Source organism: Trachurus japonicus, chromosome 24, assembly GCF_045865225.1.
Source record: "Trachurus japonicus isolate A0001 chromosome 24, Traja_1.0".
In the NCBI taxonomy this organism is placed as follows: Eukaryota; Metazoa; Chordata; class Actinopteri; order Carangiformes; family Carangidae; genus Trachurus; species Trachurus japonicus.
In genome coordinates, this window is record NC_140930.1 from 6,228,983 (window position 1) to 6,245,288 (window position 16,306).

The window sequence follows — 16,306 nt, forward strand, 5'->3', positions numbered from 1 at the left end:
CGACCACACTCAGTTTGTTTGGTTCAAGACACAAATAATAAATAAAATCACATCAATTATAGATTTTTGTGTAGATATAAAAAAGTCAAAATGGCTGCAGCTTCTGCTCATATAATCAGGGATGCAGATCCGATCTCAGGATTGGGGGGGACACAATTTTTTATTTTTTATTTTTTTACCCGTATGCAACTCATACCGTGCCACCATAAATCACAACTTTGTAGAGGCTCGCCATATCATTCAAAAAGTAGGCCTACTGCACAGGAAATCATTTATTGTGCTTACCTGTCTTGTTTATTTGTCCTAAAGAACCAACAGTACGAATCACTGCTTACTTAACTGTTACATATATTAGTAAATCATAATTTTAAGGGTCTCGGGCATGTAATGTTCTTATCTTTCGCCTCCCTGCGACCCTTCCAGATCCCCAATTCTTCTCACCATCTTCCTTATGGGACTACTTTATGCATGATTAATTGATATGGATGAATATCAAAATATGAAGCCCTAACCAAGTTGTGTAAACCAACTGATCATGTTTTTACAATGCCAGTTATGCTGGTAAACGGTTCTAAAAAAGATGTGAATTTTATCTAAAATGTGAAGAATGTGAAGTCCAAAAATACATTTGTTCAGTTTTGAATAATTTAAGGTATTTTTTATTGGGGGGGACATTCATGTTTTTCAGAAATTGGGGGGGACATGTCCCCCCCGTCCCCCACGGGATCTGCACCCATGCATATAATCACAGTGTCTTCTGACAGAAACTCTAAGATAAAAGCTTCACATCTTCTACATGTTCATTTTCTCCTTTATGAAGATTATAACACTTAATCATGTCGGATCAATAATAACTGTTCATGTCCTGGACAGTTTATAAAAACATCAACATGTCTGATCATCTCGGATCAATAAATTAAAACCTGTAGAGGACTCAGCTGAGTTTCCATGGTGACAGCTCAACTGTCCACGTTGGCGCCAGAAATTAAGAAATTAAGAATTTAGGCGCCACGTGAGCACAATAAACCAGATAAAAAAACTACCAGATCACTGACTTTTACATCAGTATCGATCACTGGTCTGATCGATCAGTTGAACATCCTGAAGGTTTCCGCTCATTTTCTCTCACTCACCTCAGAGTCGTCGAAGATTTTCCGCGCGGTTTTAGACGCCAGGATGCGAGTGGTGCTGAGACTCGGAGGCTGAAACATCAATGACCAGAAATCACTCAAGTGACCAGAAACTAGTGTCGATACCTAATCGATACCTTTCATTTGATCAAGTCATGAGAATTACAGATTAAATCCAGGAAAATCGAGGTCAACTGTTTATAAAATGGCTGCCACGAGTTGAAACCTCGAAACACATCAAACTTCACTTAAAACTTAAACATAAACCAACAAGAAGCTGAAACAGTTTTTAGATTTAAAAGATAAAATGTGAAAAAGATAAAAGATAAACTGTTTCTTCTTCTTACCGTGTTTTCTTTGTCCAGAGACATCTTGCTGGTCTGGATGCTGAGTTTGTTTTCGTCCTTGACGGAGAGAGGAGAGCGAGCAGCGAGCATTTTGGTTTTAGATAAATAAACTAAAACTGAAGAAGAAACTAAAAGTAGAAAAGGAGGAAAGAAAGAGTGAATCTAAGCTAACGAAGAGCAGACACAGACGGAGAACAGAGACTGAAGCGGAATCTGTTGTCCGCTTCGCCTTTTTATTGAAATCTTGGCGCTAGAACGCAGCCGGCCAATGGGAACGCAGCTCGTGCCGGCTCTTTAAACTGACGCAGCGACGTAGCCAATCAGGCTGCGAGCCGGGCCCACGTGACACCCGGAGAGCTGCGGGAAATTCAAACGTCTTCTTTGTGCGGGAGGTTACAAAATGAGCAGAAACCGAGGTTACAAAACTATTGAAATGAGCGTTTACGAAACGTTTTTGAGACAAAGAAGACGAAGATTTTAGACTGAAAGACGTTAAACTGTCATTTAACTGTTGAAAAACCTAAAGTCATAAAGTTAAAATGAACATTTATAGTCGGTACATCTGATTTCCGTATTAAGATATTAGCAGAGAAAGAGAAATACAAGAGATAAGAAGTTTAATTTGTATTTAAACCGGCCTATAGTTGACAGTTATATATAAATAACAGTCATGCAAACACAAAGTGGCCTGAATATCCAATAGTTTGGCTTTACGTGCATGTTTATTGCTTCATAGACTGGATAAATACATTAACTCTGAACCATAGACTGTATCTGAACGTTGTCAGATATTGGCGGAAAAGGGAGAAATATAATAGATATTATTCGTGTGTCTTGTATTTAGGTCGTTCAGAATGACTGTTACATATAAATAACAGTCATGCAAACACAAAGTGATCTAAAATATGTAATGATCTGGCTTTACGTGCATGTTTTATTCCATTCAGTTAGGCTGGATACATGAACTGACCAGTTCTTTGTTTTTATTCTCATCTCAGTATGTTAACATGTCTGACATCCATCTGCTTTTATTGAAGCATTCAGTAAAGTCATCATTGCACGTGTATGAGTTTATTTATAGTTTTTATCTCTGGTCAGTTTCCCGCTACCGCGCTTTTTTCTTGTTTACTTGTGCATAGGCGTTGTCGCCATATGACAATTTAGCGCCAAAAATCGTATTCATATCACACGTCATAATGACTGTACACCGAGATCTCTCATATATGTTGTCAGGAATGAAGGACTTTGACTGTATTTAACAGTTTTGGACGCAGAAAACAGCTAAAATGTCAGACAACAGATCATGGAAACATCTGCCAGTTTCTTTATCTTATAATTTATCAGCTCGACATTTAAAACGATCAAAGATCAGATTCTTCTTGTGTTTCGTGTGTCTGTGTTTCTGATCGTCTGAATGTGTTGTACCTTCCATTTGTTCACATTTCAGCCTCCAGCACAAAAGTTTTCGCTTCATTTTCCCTCGAAACAGGCGAAGGTGACTTATCAGCTGTTTCCGCCGAGCCGCGCTCTGATTGGCTGCACGAGGATCTATAAATACCAGTGATCAGTCGGTGTCGCCACCTACAGACTGGGATGTGTCAATGTTAATAAAAAACATAAACAATACCCTTAAATATAGGTTACCTAGTTTTTCACTTTATAACTCTACTTCACTACATTTTAATGGGAAATATTGCAAATTGTCACTTCACTATATTATATGACTGTCACTTAACTGTACAAAACACATGTCATCTTCTTTTAAATTAACAGTTTTTGATGTACTATAATTAAATCAGCTAATGTGCCATCAGGGAAGGGAGACATATATTTATAAGATAAATAAATATCAGGCTGCATTTGAATTCATTCAAATGGACATTTATTGATGCATGTTTAACAAAGGACAATTTTAAATGTAAGAAGATAAATACAAGCTACGCTGTAATTACAAACAGAAGAGGGAAAAATGCATATATTGATATATATCATGTGTCCAGGGTCCAAATTCTGTTTTTGTGTCTATCATGTTTTTTGTTTGTTTGTTTGTTTGTTTGTTTGTTTGTTTCTGCTTAAATAAATAACTCCACCACAACCATATTCTTCTGCTTTGATCTAAACTTCAATCTTAAAAGGTATAGATAAGACATAAGATATAATTTTTATTCCATCACTTTTGATTATAATAATGATACAGAATAATATAGGCTATTAATAATTACTATATTCAGCATACAAAGGATGATTTCACACAGGATACTAATCCTAGTCATCATTTCTTTAGATCATTTATCATATCAAAAATATAATAGAACATATGATGAATTTTTGTAACTTTCTAAATGAAGTTACTTATGAGAAGAAGAAAAAAAGAAAGGGGAACACTGCACAAATATATCAAACAGCAATACAACATGTTAAATCAATAATAAAGATTTATACAGTATATTAAACCAGAACATTTATTTATTTTGCCTTGTACAGTGTGTCTTTGTTATTAATTTGTGCTGCAGTACCACTCTCCGCCACGTGGTGCTGTTGCCCTGGTTACTTCGCTTCCACCAGTGTGTGTGTGTGTTTCCTTTTTTTTTTTTCTTTTTTTTAATACGTATTTTATTTTTGTTCATTTTCTTTGGCTTGTGCTGAATGTCGGTCAGTAAGGTAAGTGGGCGGGTTCCTCGTCAGCCAATCACGTCGCCCTCCCACGTTCCCGGCACAACGTCGGCTTCTCCCATTGGTCACACCCCCTCGGCGCCGGCTCCTGATTGGCTGAGCGCTGTTACCGGGTGGTGTGGGGAGAGGCGAGCTGCTCCGCGTTGTATAACACACAACACACGTAACAGCCTCGCTGTCGCCGAGCAGAAACTTCATATACGGGACGATGTATGTGTTTATATAAGGAAACGCAGCCAGGAACCGCGAATTAACCTCGTTACCGACTCAGCTGCATTTAACCGCTTCTTTTTCTATCTTTCTTCCGGTCAGAGAGGAGAGGAGAGGAGAGGAGAGGAGGAGGAAGCTGAGCTCGGACAACACGGAAAAATACTGATTTTTCATTTTTCATTGAACTTTATGGAGATTTGATCATACTTGACAATTTATCCTCACATTTGAGTGCAGTTCACAGCATAAAACATAAAATAAAATAAAAAAAACATCTAACAGACTGTCATCATTGTAAAGTTAATTTTTTTTTTGGGTGGGTCAAACTGGGACACAAAGAAAAAAAAAAGTCTTTTAACTAACATTTAAATCCCCGGGTTTCAGCAAACAGCAGATGATTAATATTCATTGTTTATTCAGGGGAAATACATGGAAATGGGCTGTAATAGTCTAAATATAATCCTAAGTAAGTAAATAGCTGTTTGTTAATGGCTTATGAGGAAATGGACCCCCCTGGATACAAACATGTTTAAGGCTCCGAAGCCGAGGGCAAATTCCATATTTTGATTTATTTATTTATTTTCTAAGAGAAAAGAAGTAAATGCAGCGCCTTCGGCACAGACAGACATAAAAAGTGCACTTGTTTTTCAGATGTTAATACCCAGACCTTTGTCTCCAACTGTATATGTGCAAGGAAGATACATACATTTACATTTGTAGCATTTCTTTTGTCTCTTTCTGAATTTACTTTACTCCACTGGTCCATCTTCGTCTGTATGTTGATGTTTGGCATCATTTCATAGTGGTTGATTTTGTCTCAGTGGTGATTTTGTGTTGTTTTGTGATCGTCTATGCTCTTTATGGCTATTAAGTGTCTCCTCGTTGTTGATTAAATACCCCAACAATAATTAAAGTAAGTCAATAAACTGAAGTCATTTTTCTGTCCAACTAAATTACTTTTTCTTCATTTGGGCAGGTTAAAACAGATACATTCAATGAATTAAGGCAAATTGTGATTATTTGGGCCGTTTAAAATCTTCAAACCCTGGTCATATCCTCAACAAAACTGAGATAATGTATATATATACAGTACTGTATGTAACGTGTCATGGCTACTGATCCAACCACTAACAGTAAAGAATAATTCAGTATAAATGAGTATGAGTAAACTAGTATTTTTTATATAATCTACTGGAAAAACTAGCCAGAGTGCTAATTTCTCATGTCAGCTGTGTTAAATTGACAATAAAACTTACAATGAAATGTCACTTGATGAGCTATAGTCCAGTGGCAAAGAACAAACAGCAAACCAACAACTCTTTTCATGGTAAAGTTTTATTATAAAAGCCATATCCTTCACCATCGCTTACAGGCAAATGTTCAAAATGGGATTATTTCGATAAAAGCCGTTATTATTAAGAATAACATTTAATAACATGAGGTATTTTCTTACTGGCTACACTATGGGCCAAATCAAACTATCAAAAACAGCATTTTTTTCCTCAACAAATGTTTATTAAATAATAATAATATCGTGTAAAGCAAAGATAGTAGGTAGTATCACAGTGAGGAATACTGTCCACTGACATTTTTAAAATATCAATAACTCGTACTGTCAATAAATGCAGATTGGAATACACGTAACATTCATATAGATATCAATATATTTACAATATTTACAGTCACAGACAATTGAACAGAAGTAAGCTAACGATAGAAGCACAATACAGAGGCTTTGGCAAAAAATAAAAAGAGTGCATACATTTTTTTTGCTAAACTTGACATGTACACATGAAGTAAACATGATTATACACGGAGAGAGAGTACAAAAACAAGCAAGATTAAAAAAATCCAGTGCAATGTCAGGTTTTTGTTGGTTTCTGTCCGTGGGTGAATAGCAGCCTGTCGCCTTCGTGTCTTCCTCCTCCTCTTCCTCCTTCTCCTCTTTGTGAGTTTGTGGTTGATGGGAATAAAATGTCCTGAGCAGGGCGGAGAAGAACTGGCTCCGTCCTCTGCTGGCTGCTCCAGCTACGTCTACATCAGTCAAACTCAAGAATATCTGGATTTTTTGGACCGGCGAGCTAATGTTTAGCACGCTGGCCCGCTGTGAACATGTATCTGCTTTTCAGTCACTTTAAAAAACAAAACAAAAAACAAAACAAACAAACAAACACCTGGATCGTTTACTTTCTGCTGCCATTTTGTATTTTAAAAAGTATTCATTTAAAAAAAAGAATAGGTTTGTGCTAGTTCTTGTTAGCTTGTCCAGTTTCCTAAAAATGGTACTAGTGAAAAGCAACACATGTTCTGTGCAGTTCGGAGTGTGGATCGACATCAACTGGTTCAGCTACCAACTATACTTGTTATCTTTTAAAGCCAAAATGCCAAACGTTTGCTTCTTCTAAGGTGAAGAGCTGATGTGTGATTCTTCATGATTAAAAAACAAAACAAAAACCATTTGTCTCTTTGGATTTGAGATTGTTTTTTCACTATTTTCTGGCACTTCATAGAGAAAACGATCGATCGTTTCAGGGTCGGATTAAAATGTTAGTTCCAGTGGAGTGTGATGAGTTGCAGTCTCTCCGATGTCAAACTTCTCAACTTGTGAATGAAAGATAAACAGTCGGCCAGAGAAAACAGATCGCTTGGCATGAGAAACAGAAACATGTACCGACGGAAGGGGGGAAAAACATAATAAAACTGGTCCGATTTCCATGGTTTCCAAAAAAGTAACCGAGTCAATACAAGACATAAGACAGCAATCGTAACTCCTTTTTTTTTTTTTTTTCTTTTCAGATAATCAAGAGTTCGTGTTGCGTTCAATGACCCTGTTCTGAGGTGTGTATGTAAACGTAGCCGGGGCCCAGTCAGTAGCTGTCGTCACTGTGTTCGCCAGCCCGATGATTTTAAGTATTTACTAGAGTAGAAAATATTGTCCTGATGCCGGTGGAGCTGATTGAAACAACCAGTCACTGTTACCTTTAAATGTCTGGTTGCCCCACCCCCCACCCCTCCCACCCCTCCCCTCCCCTCCCCTCCAGGGGTCCTGAGTTAGCCCAGTGGGGCTTCTGACTTGGGTCCGTGTTAGTTGGCGGTGGGAACGAGCACGCCGACAGGAAGCGCGGGGCCTCGGCTCGGGCCCTTGGGCAGCGCCACTTTGTTGAGCTCCGCCGCGGTGTCGGCGGCCGTCGGCCACGAGGACGACGACGACCTCTTGGTGGTCATGTGCCTGCGGGCGTGTTTGGTCAAGTGGTCGCTGCGCATGAAGCGGCGGTCGCACACGTTGCACACAAACTTCTTCTCGCCGGTGTGCGTCCGGCGGTGGCGGGAGAGTTCGTCGGAGCGGGCGAACTTCTTGTCGCAGCCCTCCCAGTGACAGCTGAACGGCTTTTCACCTGCAGCAGAAGAGAGGACGACAGAACGACAGCTGTTAGCTCACAGGACGACTCCTCATCCAATAATACACACACGATAACAACATTAGAAGCTTCACATTTCATATCGTATCATATTAACAACTGGATGTTAAACTATTTTTATATTTTAACAATGAATTTCAATCCATTCTTTGGAAAAATCAAGTTGTCAAACTCTTTACTGGAGAAACTGTTGATAAATAAACACTCTTTCTAGTCATTCCTACCAATGTACCGAAAAAAACTGTAAACTGACTGCTGCTATTTTATAACATGCTTTTGTTTTTATTTATTGTATTTTGTACCAGGGAACATCTATGTATGGGACAGCGGATGGAAATTAGCCTGTGGCTACCATCCGGCTTGTTTACGATTTTATGTTTCGTTCATGAACTTGCAATGTCCCACTTCAAATAAATTGAATTGAATTGAATTGAATTGAATTGAATTGAATTGAAAAATTAAAATTTTATAGATGTTTCCATTAGTTCAAAGCATCATTCATTAATTTGCTGATCATTTTCTTTTGATTAATCAAGGGCAGAATATTATTACGCCATTTTTATAATCTGATGTTCATGGGGAATCACTATATTTAAGACTTCTGTTTGTTTTTTGAGATACAGTTCCAGTCCAACAATTGTTTTGTGATTTGTACTATTTGTAAAAGCCAGTCCCTAAATGATTAAATAAACAAACTAAATTCAAACTAAATAAAGAGAGATAATGGCTTGTTTGTTAATTAAAAGTGTAAAAATAAAACACAATGGAGAATTTATCAGATAATTGTTGCAGTGTTGTCATCATGTAGTTGGTTTTTCCTGATAAATAGTGAATTTAGAATTAAGAATTTAGAATTTAGAATTTAGAACATAGGAGAAAACATGATGCTGCGATGGCTCCGCCCCCCACCCACCTGTGTGTGTGCGCAGGTGAGCCTTCAGGTGTGAACTCTTGAAGTACGTCTTCTTGCAGCCGGGGAAGTTGCAGACGTAGTTCCGTCTGCGGGAGAAGTCGGTCTGCGAGACGCCGCCACAGCCGCCGCCGCCGCCGCCGCTCGCCCCCGACGGCATGTAGACGGGCGCCGGCGCCAGGGGGAGGAGCTTGGTGTTGCCCAGTGTCATGACGGTCTGCGCGCCCTGCAGCGGCAGCGGCAGCGGCAGCGGCGGCGGCTGCTGCTGGGACACGGGCGGCTGCGGCACCACGAACATCACGGTCCCCTGCGGCACCGCGGAGCCGACCAGCAGGGGCTGCGCGAAGCCGGGGGGGGACTGAGGCAGGATGGGCTTCGGCCCCCCCGGCGTCGTCTGCACCTGCACCGGCACCGGCGCCTGAACGAAGGCGGAGATCATCCCCGTCCGGCCGCTCACCGGGAACACCTGGCACAGCAGCGGGGAGACGGGGGAGACGGGGGAGGAGGAGGAGGAGGAGGGGGGGGGGGCAGGAAGACGACAGGTGAGGAGAGGGGGGGAGGGGAGAGGCCGCCAAGAAGTGGGGGGGGGGCGAGGACGGGCTGAGGGGAGACGGAGGAGTTGCGTCCTTCTCCTCTGTGAGAGTCTGTGGCGGCGGCGTGGAGGTCTGTGGCGGCTGGGAAGACGATGGCGGCGGCGGCTGCTGGGGGGGAGCAGGGGGAGGGGGAGGGGGGGCGCTGAGGCGGTCGGCGGTGTGGCGGATGACGCTGGTGGCCATGGCGCGGCCGGGCGGAGCCACGCAGGTCGACTCCGCCTGAGGTGGAAGAAGAAGCGCCGAGGAGGAGGCGTCCGTCGTGGCGGCGAAGGAGGAGGGGGAGGAGGACGGGGAGGGGGAGTTACAGAGGAAGGGGGCGGGGCCGACGCCGACGCCGACGCCGAGCCCCCCCAGGCGGGGTAAGACCGGTCTGGTGGCGGGGCTCATGGCGGCGGTGGTGGTGGAGGCCTCGGCGAAGCTCGGACTGTGAGGCGGCGTCATACACTGAGGGGGAAAACGGTAAGATAATATTATATCTGTTCAAGATGACTGATCAATACTTTGAAAACGGGGGGAAAATGGCCTCTGAGGACAAAAAAACTCACTATTCTTCTCACTATTCTCTACTGACTAACTTCTAACTCACTCTCTGCTGTTTCCTCCTCCTTCTTCGTTTACTGTATTTATGAACGCATAACTCTTGAAACGCGCTCTCTGGCTGGCTGGATTTTTCGTTTGTGCAGCCGTACAAACATGGCGGCGCAAGATGGCGACACTCTCTAAAGCAAGACCCTTGCTATATGTCTATATAAAAAAATAATTATAAGGCTACGAAAATCAAACAGATTTTATTTTATAGCGATTATACACTTATACAAATATATTCATGGGTAGTTTATTCAGATTTTGCCAATAAACCTTGACAATTATTACACACTGGACCTTTAAACATTTAAAAACGTCTGTAAAACGGAGGTGAAAATGTCACATCTAGTGTTCAGATTCTAGTTTGCCTGACCCCAAGGTTGAAAAACACTGCTCTAAAGCAAGACCCTTGCTATATAAAAGAAGAATTGCAAGGCTACGAAAACCACATTTTATTTTATAGCGATTATACACATACAGTGGGAAAAATAAGTATTGAATAGACTTGCATGGTGAGCAGCATAGAGGCCATGGCGGTTAAATGCATTACTCATTGTTTTTTTTTAGTAACTGTACCTGGTAATTGCAGGTCTACTTCCTTCTTTACCTTTTTCTTTTCTTTTCTTTTTTTTTACCTTTTTGCACCTCCTCCTTTTCTTCATGTGTTCAATACTTATTCCCTGTGTCATTTCACTTTATTCCACATTACTTAATTTGTGGACATAAATGTTTGGATTTCCTTGTACGTGTGCATTGCTTGGGTTGTTGCAGACATCTGGTGAAAATGTCATGTCAATAGCTCTGTTGGAAATATATTTTCTGAGAAAAATGTTGACACGTGCAATACTTATTTTCTCCACTGTATACAAACATATTCATGGGTAGCTTTTTCAGATTTTGCCAATAAACCCTGACAAATATTACACACATACTGAGTGATTGACTCCTTAATTTATTATGGCTTCTCATTTTAAAAAAAAATCTTTTTAGTCTCATTGTGACTATGTGTGTGTATGTGCATTTATGTGTATCAGCCTATCTGTTGTTACTATTTTATAACTTATTAGTATATACTGGAATTAACATAGAGGGAAGGGATGGGATTCAATAAGCTTTGGCTTCTTCCCATTCCTTTTGAACATAAATAATTGTTAAGTTTAGTTTAGTTGTTGTTATTTTATTTTGTGTTGTTGTCTTTGTCTGTATTTACTGTTGTTTGTTTTTATTTTTGTTTCTGTATTCTGTGTTCAAATAAACTTCCTTTCATTCTTTATCAGATGTATTAGATTAGATTAGATTCTCACCAGTGAGGACAGAGCGATCAGGTCTTTGGGAGCGTCGCCTCCCTCTGGGTGGAGCTGGATGGAGTCACAGGAGTCGGAGGTGGGGGTCAGCGGGCGCGGCTTGTGTGACCTTTGACCCCAGAAGCTCATGCTGACCAGCGCCTCGGCGGCCTCCAGGTCGTGGTACTCGATGCACTGCTTCAGCTCCATGGTCGCCGCTGGCTGGCTGTCCATACGGTCAACCTACGGCAAGTCAGGAGGACAAACACTGATGAAAAACCAGTCGCTCAGGTTTTATCTTTTCAAGAATCTTTCGAAAAACCTCAAAAACAAAGACATTTTGACACAATTTTGCTTCCACGCATTCATGTAAAACTCTTTTTGTTGCACTTTTGTCACCAACAAGAATTAAATCTCTCATCTTGACCTAATTCAGTCATTTATTTTCCATGATTTTCACTTCAATGAATCTTCAACATCCTCAGAAGTTTCCAAAAACAAAAAAAAAAGGCTGAGCTCTTAAAAAAACATGATTTCATCCAGTGAGTCGGTTCAGAAGAAGAAAACAGAGTTTGAACCAGGTCGACTCTGTGATGATCTCACTAGTGGGTGGGGTCGGGTTGCAGGACTGAATTTGATTACAGAGGTGGAGTCAGAAATGTGTAAATGGTTTTCAAATGTTTAAAATATCTGTATGATGGTTTACACACACTCTGCTAGCAGCTCACCACCGACTCTATCCTCTCTCACCAAGCAAGAATGAACATTTTGACACTGTAAATATCCTTAAGATACACGTTGGGATCCCAAATGTCACGATTGTGTCCATCCAACATGAAAATCTGATTCGTTTTTAAATGTTTCTGTTATTATTTTCCATTGTGCCCAAAAAAACTTTAGGATTTCTTTGCCAACAAGATAAAACTTGAATTTTTTCACAGTATCTTCACATTTATTTCCATTTTGGGACCCCAACATGTGTTTCTATTGTGTTAGTTATCTATAAAAGTAACACAATTTAATTTGAACTGACAGGAAACATGATGAGTTATCGCCCCTCATCTTTTCAAACCCAGCAGAAGTTCATCACCAATCACTTCCTGTTCACTTCACACTATTTCTATATCCATTTTATTTGGATCCATTTGGGATCCCAACTCATATTCACTGTCAGTTTGTTGACTTTAAGATATAAAATCTGATTTTATCAAGTTGTTAAATGTGTAAAATGTGATTGAGGTTTGGTTTAAGCTCCGGTTTCTCTTCTACAGACGGTCAATATTAACTATTCTACCAGCTAAAATCAATAATACATACATTATCGATTCTCCACACTCGTTTCTAAGTTGCTCTGTGCCACTAAAACTACTTCATTATTCTTTTTTCGGCTGCCAGCAGGTGGAGCTTTGCCCCAGATGACCCTCCGCTGCCGCCGCCACCACTGCCGCCGTCAGTGGATGAGTGAACAAGGGAGTGATTTCAGAAACAGCCCCATGGTCTTCTTCCTTTTCTTTTTTCTTTCTTTGGTAACTAAAGTGCACACCACCCATGTAATTATCAATGATGTCATACCCTCCCCACCCCCTCCTCTCCTCTCCTCTCCTCTCCTGCTATGTCTTCCTGACCTATAAAAACATAGGAAATCTAATTATAACAAATTATACAATTGTGTTGTTGCTGTTCAAAAATGCAACACGAGACGATGCGGTGATGTAAATAAAAATCATAATAAAATAAGTGTAGTTGAGTGGTGGTCGTCGTGGTGACCGGGGGGTGGGGGGGATGACCAGTGGGGGGGACAAAGGGCTCCTGGGTGCTGCTGCTGCTGCTGCTGCTGCTTGGCCAAGTTGGCTGGCATCTGGTGACTGCTCAGCTGCACGTACAGGAAGGGTGGAGGGAGAGAGAGCGAGAGCGAGCGAGGGGCGAGAGACCTTGGTGTGTAGATAGAGACACAGAGAGAGAGAGAGAGAGAGAGAGAGAGAGAGAGAGACAGACAGAAGAGAGAGCGAGGGGCCCCACTGCAGCGCCGGGTACACCCATCATCGTTTTGCTCCGGCTAAAGGGGGGAACCTCCCCGACCGTGCACCCAGAATAGATGACGGGAGGTGGCGTGCCAGATATTACACCCCACGCACACACACACACACACACACACACACACAAACACACACCACTTCCATGCAGAAGCCCCGCCCCCTACTCCTCCCACATTAACATGCACCGACTCGCCCCATGAGAGAGAGAGAGAGAGAGAGAGAGGAAGCTCCCCACAGGAAGTATAGTTGGTGAAAACAAAGTCAATCTGTTGCAACAAACACACACAAGCACACACAGACACGCACATATACACATATTCAGACACATATACACACATTCAGACACAGTATCGTTCTCCGGCGCTGCAATTTCCCACGCAAAACATCACACAAACACAACACACAGCAGCACGTAATGAGATTACAGCAACAGGACACAATGCAGAGCACATACACACACACACACAGACACACACTTGTAACGGGGAATTAATGTGTTTTTAATTACTCTTGAATAAATATTGTCATCACTCAGCATCTGACTTTCACTGACAGAAAGAAAAAATAAGTGAGTGAACCAGGAGGATTTATTGATCAGACTTGACTCGTCTCGTCCTCATTCTGAATTTCTTTCTTTTCCTCTTTCAAATTTATTATTTTTTTAATCACTTTTTCAGCTTGTTTTATATTTTCTCACGTTCATTTGAGCTCTTTTCCTTTCTTTTTTTTTTATTCCTCTGTCTCTGTCTCTGTCTCTTTGTTGTGCTCAGCTGCAGATTTTTTGGGTGCAACCTGAACAGGAACCAAAACTGATCCATCCCTCTGAATCTGATCGATCAATCAATCAGGCAGCCGATAAACACAAATTGTTATCAATTCCAGTGCTGACATTTGTTTTGTTTTGATTGACAGGTGTTCAATGAGCAACAATGCTGGTGGTTTTAAGGTCAATAAACAACAGCCTCTGCTCATTTTCTGACTTTTGAATGACACTTGACTGGATTTTATTTTTGCTTTTGGACAAAATGTGCAACAATGACTTGATATTGATCACATTTTTTTGACCAGAAATCAATTCGTTTCTTACAATAATCACCTATATCACTGCATTGCTTCTGGGTTTGGTGCTTATAGCTTTGTTTTTATATCACATTTCTCTATTGTCTGACTGATTATTAGTTTAATTACCACATATAATCACACACAGACTTCATAATTCATCTATAGCAGAGCTGCTGCAATAAATCGGCTGATTGATTGACAGCCCAATCAATAAGTCATATTTTTGCACCAAAACATCAAAACATTTGATGATGTCTTTCATTATAATTAGAATAAACAGGATAAATCACTATTTTTTGTTTTGTTTTGTTTCTACTTCAATCAAGACAATGTTGAGGTTATTTTTGCACTGCTGTCTAACCTTATAGACGGATTTATCGATTAATTAGTGTCATCAAAAGCATCGGTAGCCTAATGAAAATGATTGTTAGGACTGTGAGCTGCAGCCTGATGATCACACATCATCACAGCAACAACAAAGACAATCAAGTACAATCTGATTCTACGCATCAACGATAAAAAAAAACAAAAAACAAACAACCAGTGCAACCAGTGCAACCAGTACAACAAAAGACAATCTGCCCAGTTTGGGATAAAGTGTCTCCATCAGTCTTTTAAACTTTATGATGCACTGCAGTGATGCAACTGTTGTGAACACACATACACACACACACATTGGGAGACGCTGGGTTCAGTATGACCTCAAATAAACCAGCCAGCAGCGCCTTAAATAACACACAAATACTCAAAATAATAGATAACAAGCACACCTGAAGCCTACGTTACGTTACGTGTGCAGACTCGCAGACACAGTTGAAACAACAACGAACTCCGAGAGCTCGTTGTACTATGAATACATAAATATAACAACCACAACTTTGATTAATGAAATGAAATGAAATGAAACAACTAAACCAGAGCCGGCTGGACAGGTTGTTGTGTTGTGTTGTCTGTCTGTGACTCACCTGGCAGCAGCGCTCCGCCGTGAAGCTGAGCATGAGGAGGAAGAAGAGTTGAACACGGAGCAGCGGCGGCGGCGGCGGTTGAGGATTCAAAATAACGGCAGGAGCAACGGCAGGAGCGCGAGCCGTCAATAATAAGCTGAGCCTCTGCCAGCTAGACTGGCTTCAGCTGAGCGGAGCCAACCAAAAAAAAAAAAAAAAAAAAAACCCGAGAGAGAGAGAGAGAGAGAGAAAAAAAAAAAAAACACAGAAACAAAATTCAGAGCAAGTCTGGCGGGTGGTAACACGCAGCCAATCAGCGGCAAAGGTGTAGCGAGCGGCGGCCAATCAGAGGCGAGGCGGTGCGTGATCGGTACGTGGCCGCGACGCCATTGGCCCGCGGCGGGGTGCGTGGCTGTCGGGGGGCGTGGCCGCGGAGTCAGCGGTGTCACAGTAAACCCGCTGAACCCGGCCGGCGGCGCGCACTCGATCTGGGGGAAAGGTTGGGAAGCAGGCGGCGGGCCCACGGGGACGCGCATGAGAGAGAGATAGGCATGTAGTGTAGTGTAGTGTAGTGACCAACTGCTGCTACAATACAGTGTTGTTGGAAAAATGTAAATTATTGACGAAATGAACACGGGAAAATGAAAATGACATGGAATAATGTCATTATTAATGTAAGGCACGGGCATAACATTAAATTTTATGTTTTTTTATGGGTTTTTTTTTACTGTATTTTTATGGCTGAAATGACACAAAAGCTTTAACTTTAATCAGCCCCTGGGTGTAACATGATATTATCTTAAATTAAACATATAACAGAATTATATTGATGTTTGATAGATAGATAGATAGATAGATAGATAGATAGATAGATAGATAGATAGATAGATAGATAGATAGATAGATAGATAGATAGATAGATAGATAGATAGATAGAAAGGGTTAGGAAATTCAGTTTCTCAGCTGCACAATAAACAAACAGTCATTCAACAGCAAGACATAAATATATAAATATAAGTGCATTGAGAATAGAATAAATAAAAACAATAGATTATAAAAAACAAGTTTGTAATGTTTTTATACGATTGGCATGACAAATAACTCAGAACTTGTT

At 41.0% G+C, this 16,306-nt stretch overlaps 1 pseudogene across 1 annotated transcript; it reads right to left on the reverse strand.

Moving 5' to 3' along the window:
• Nucleotides 1–5,679: 5,679 nt before the first annotated feature.
• On the reverse strand, nt 5,680–15,393 carry LOC146961244 (Krueppel-like factor 11; annotated as a pseudogene). Its single transcript, XR_015035215.1, has 4 exons — nt 15,214–15,393; nt 11,172–11,393; nt 8,693–9,726; nt 5,680–7,755 (listed from the first exon to the last, which is right to left on the reverse strand). The product of XR_015035215.1 is annotated as a Krueppel-like factor 11 (transcript).
• Between the last annotated feature and the right edge of the window lie 913 nt (nt 15,394–16,306).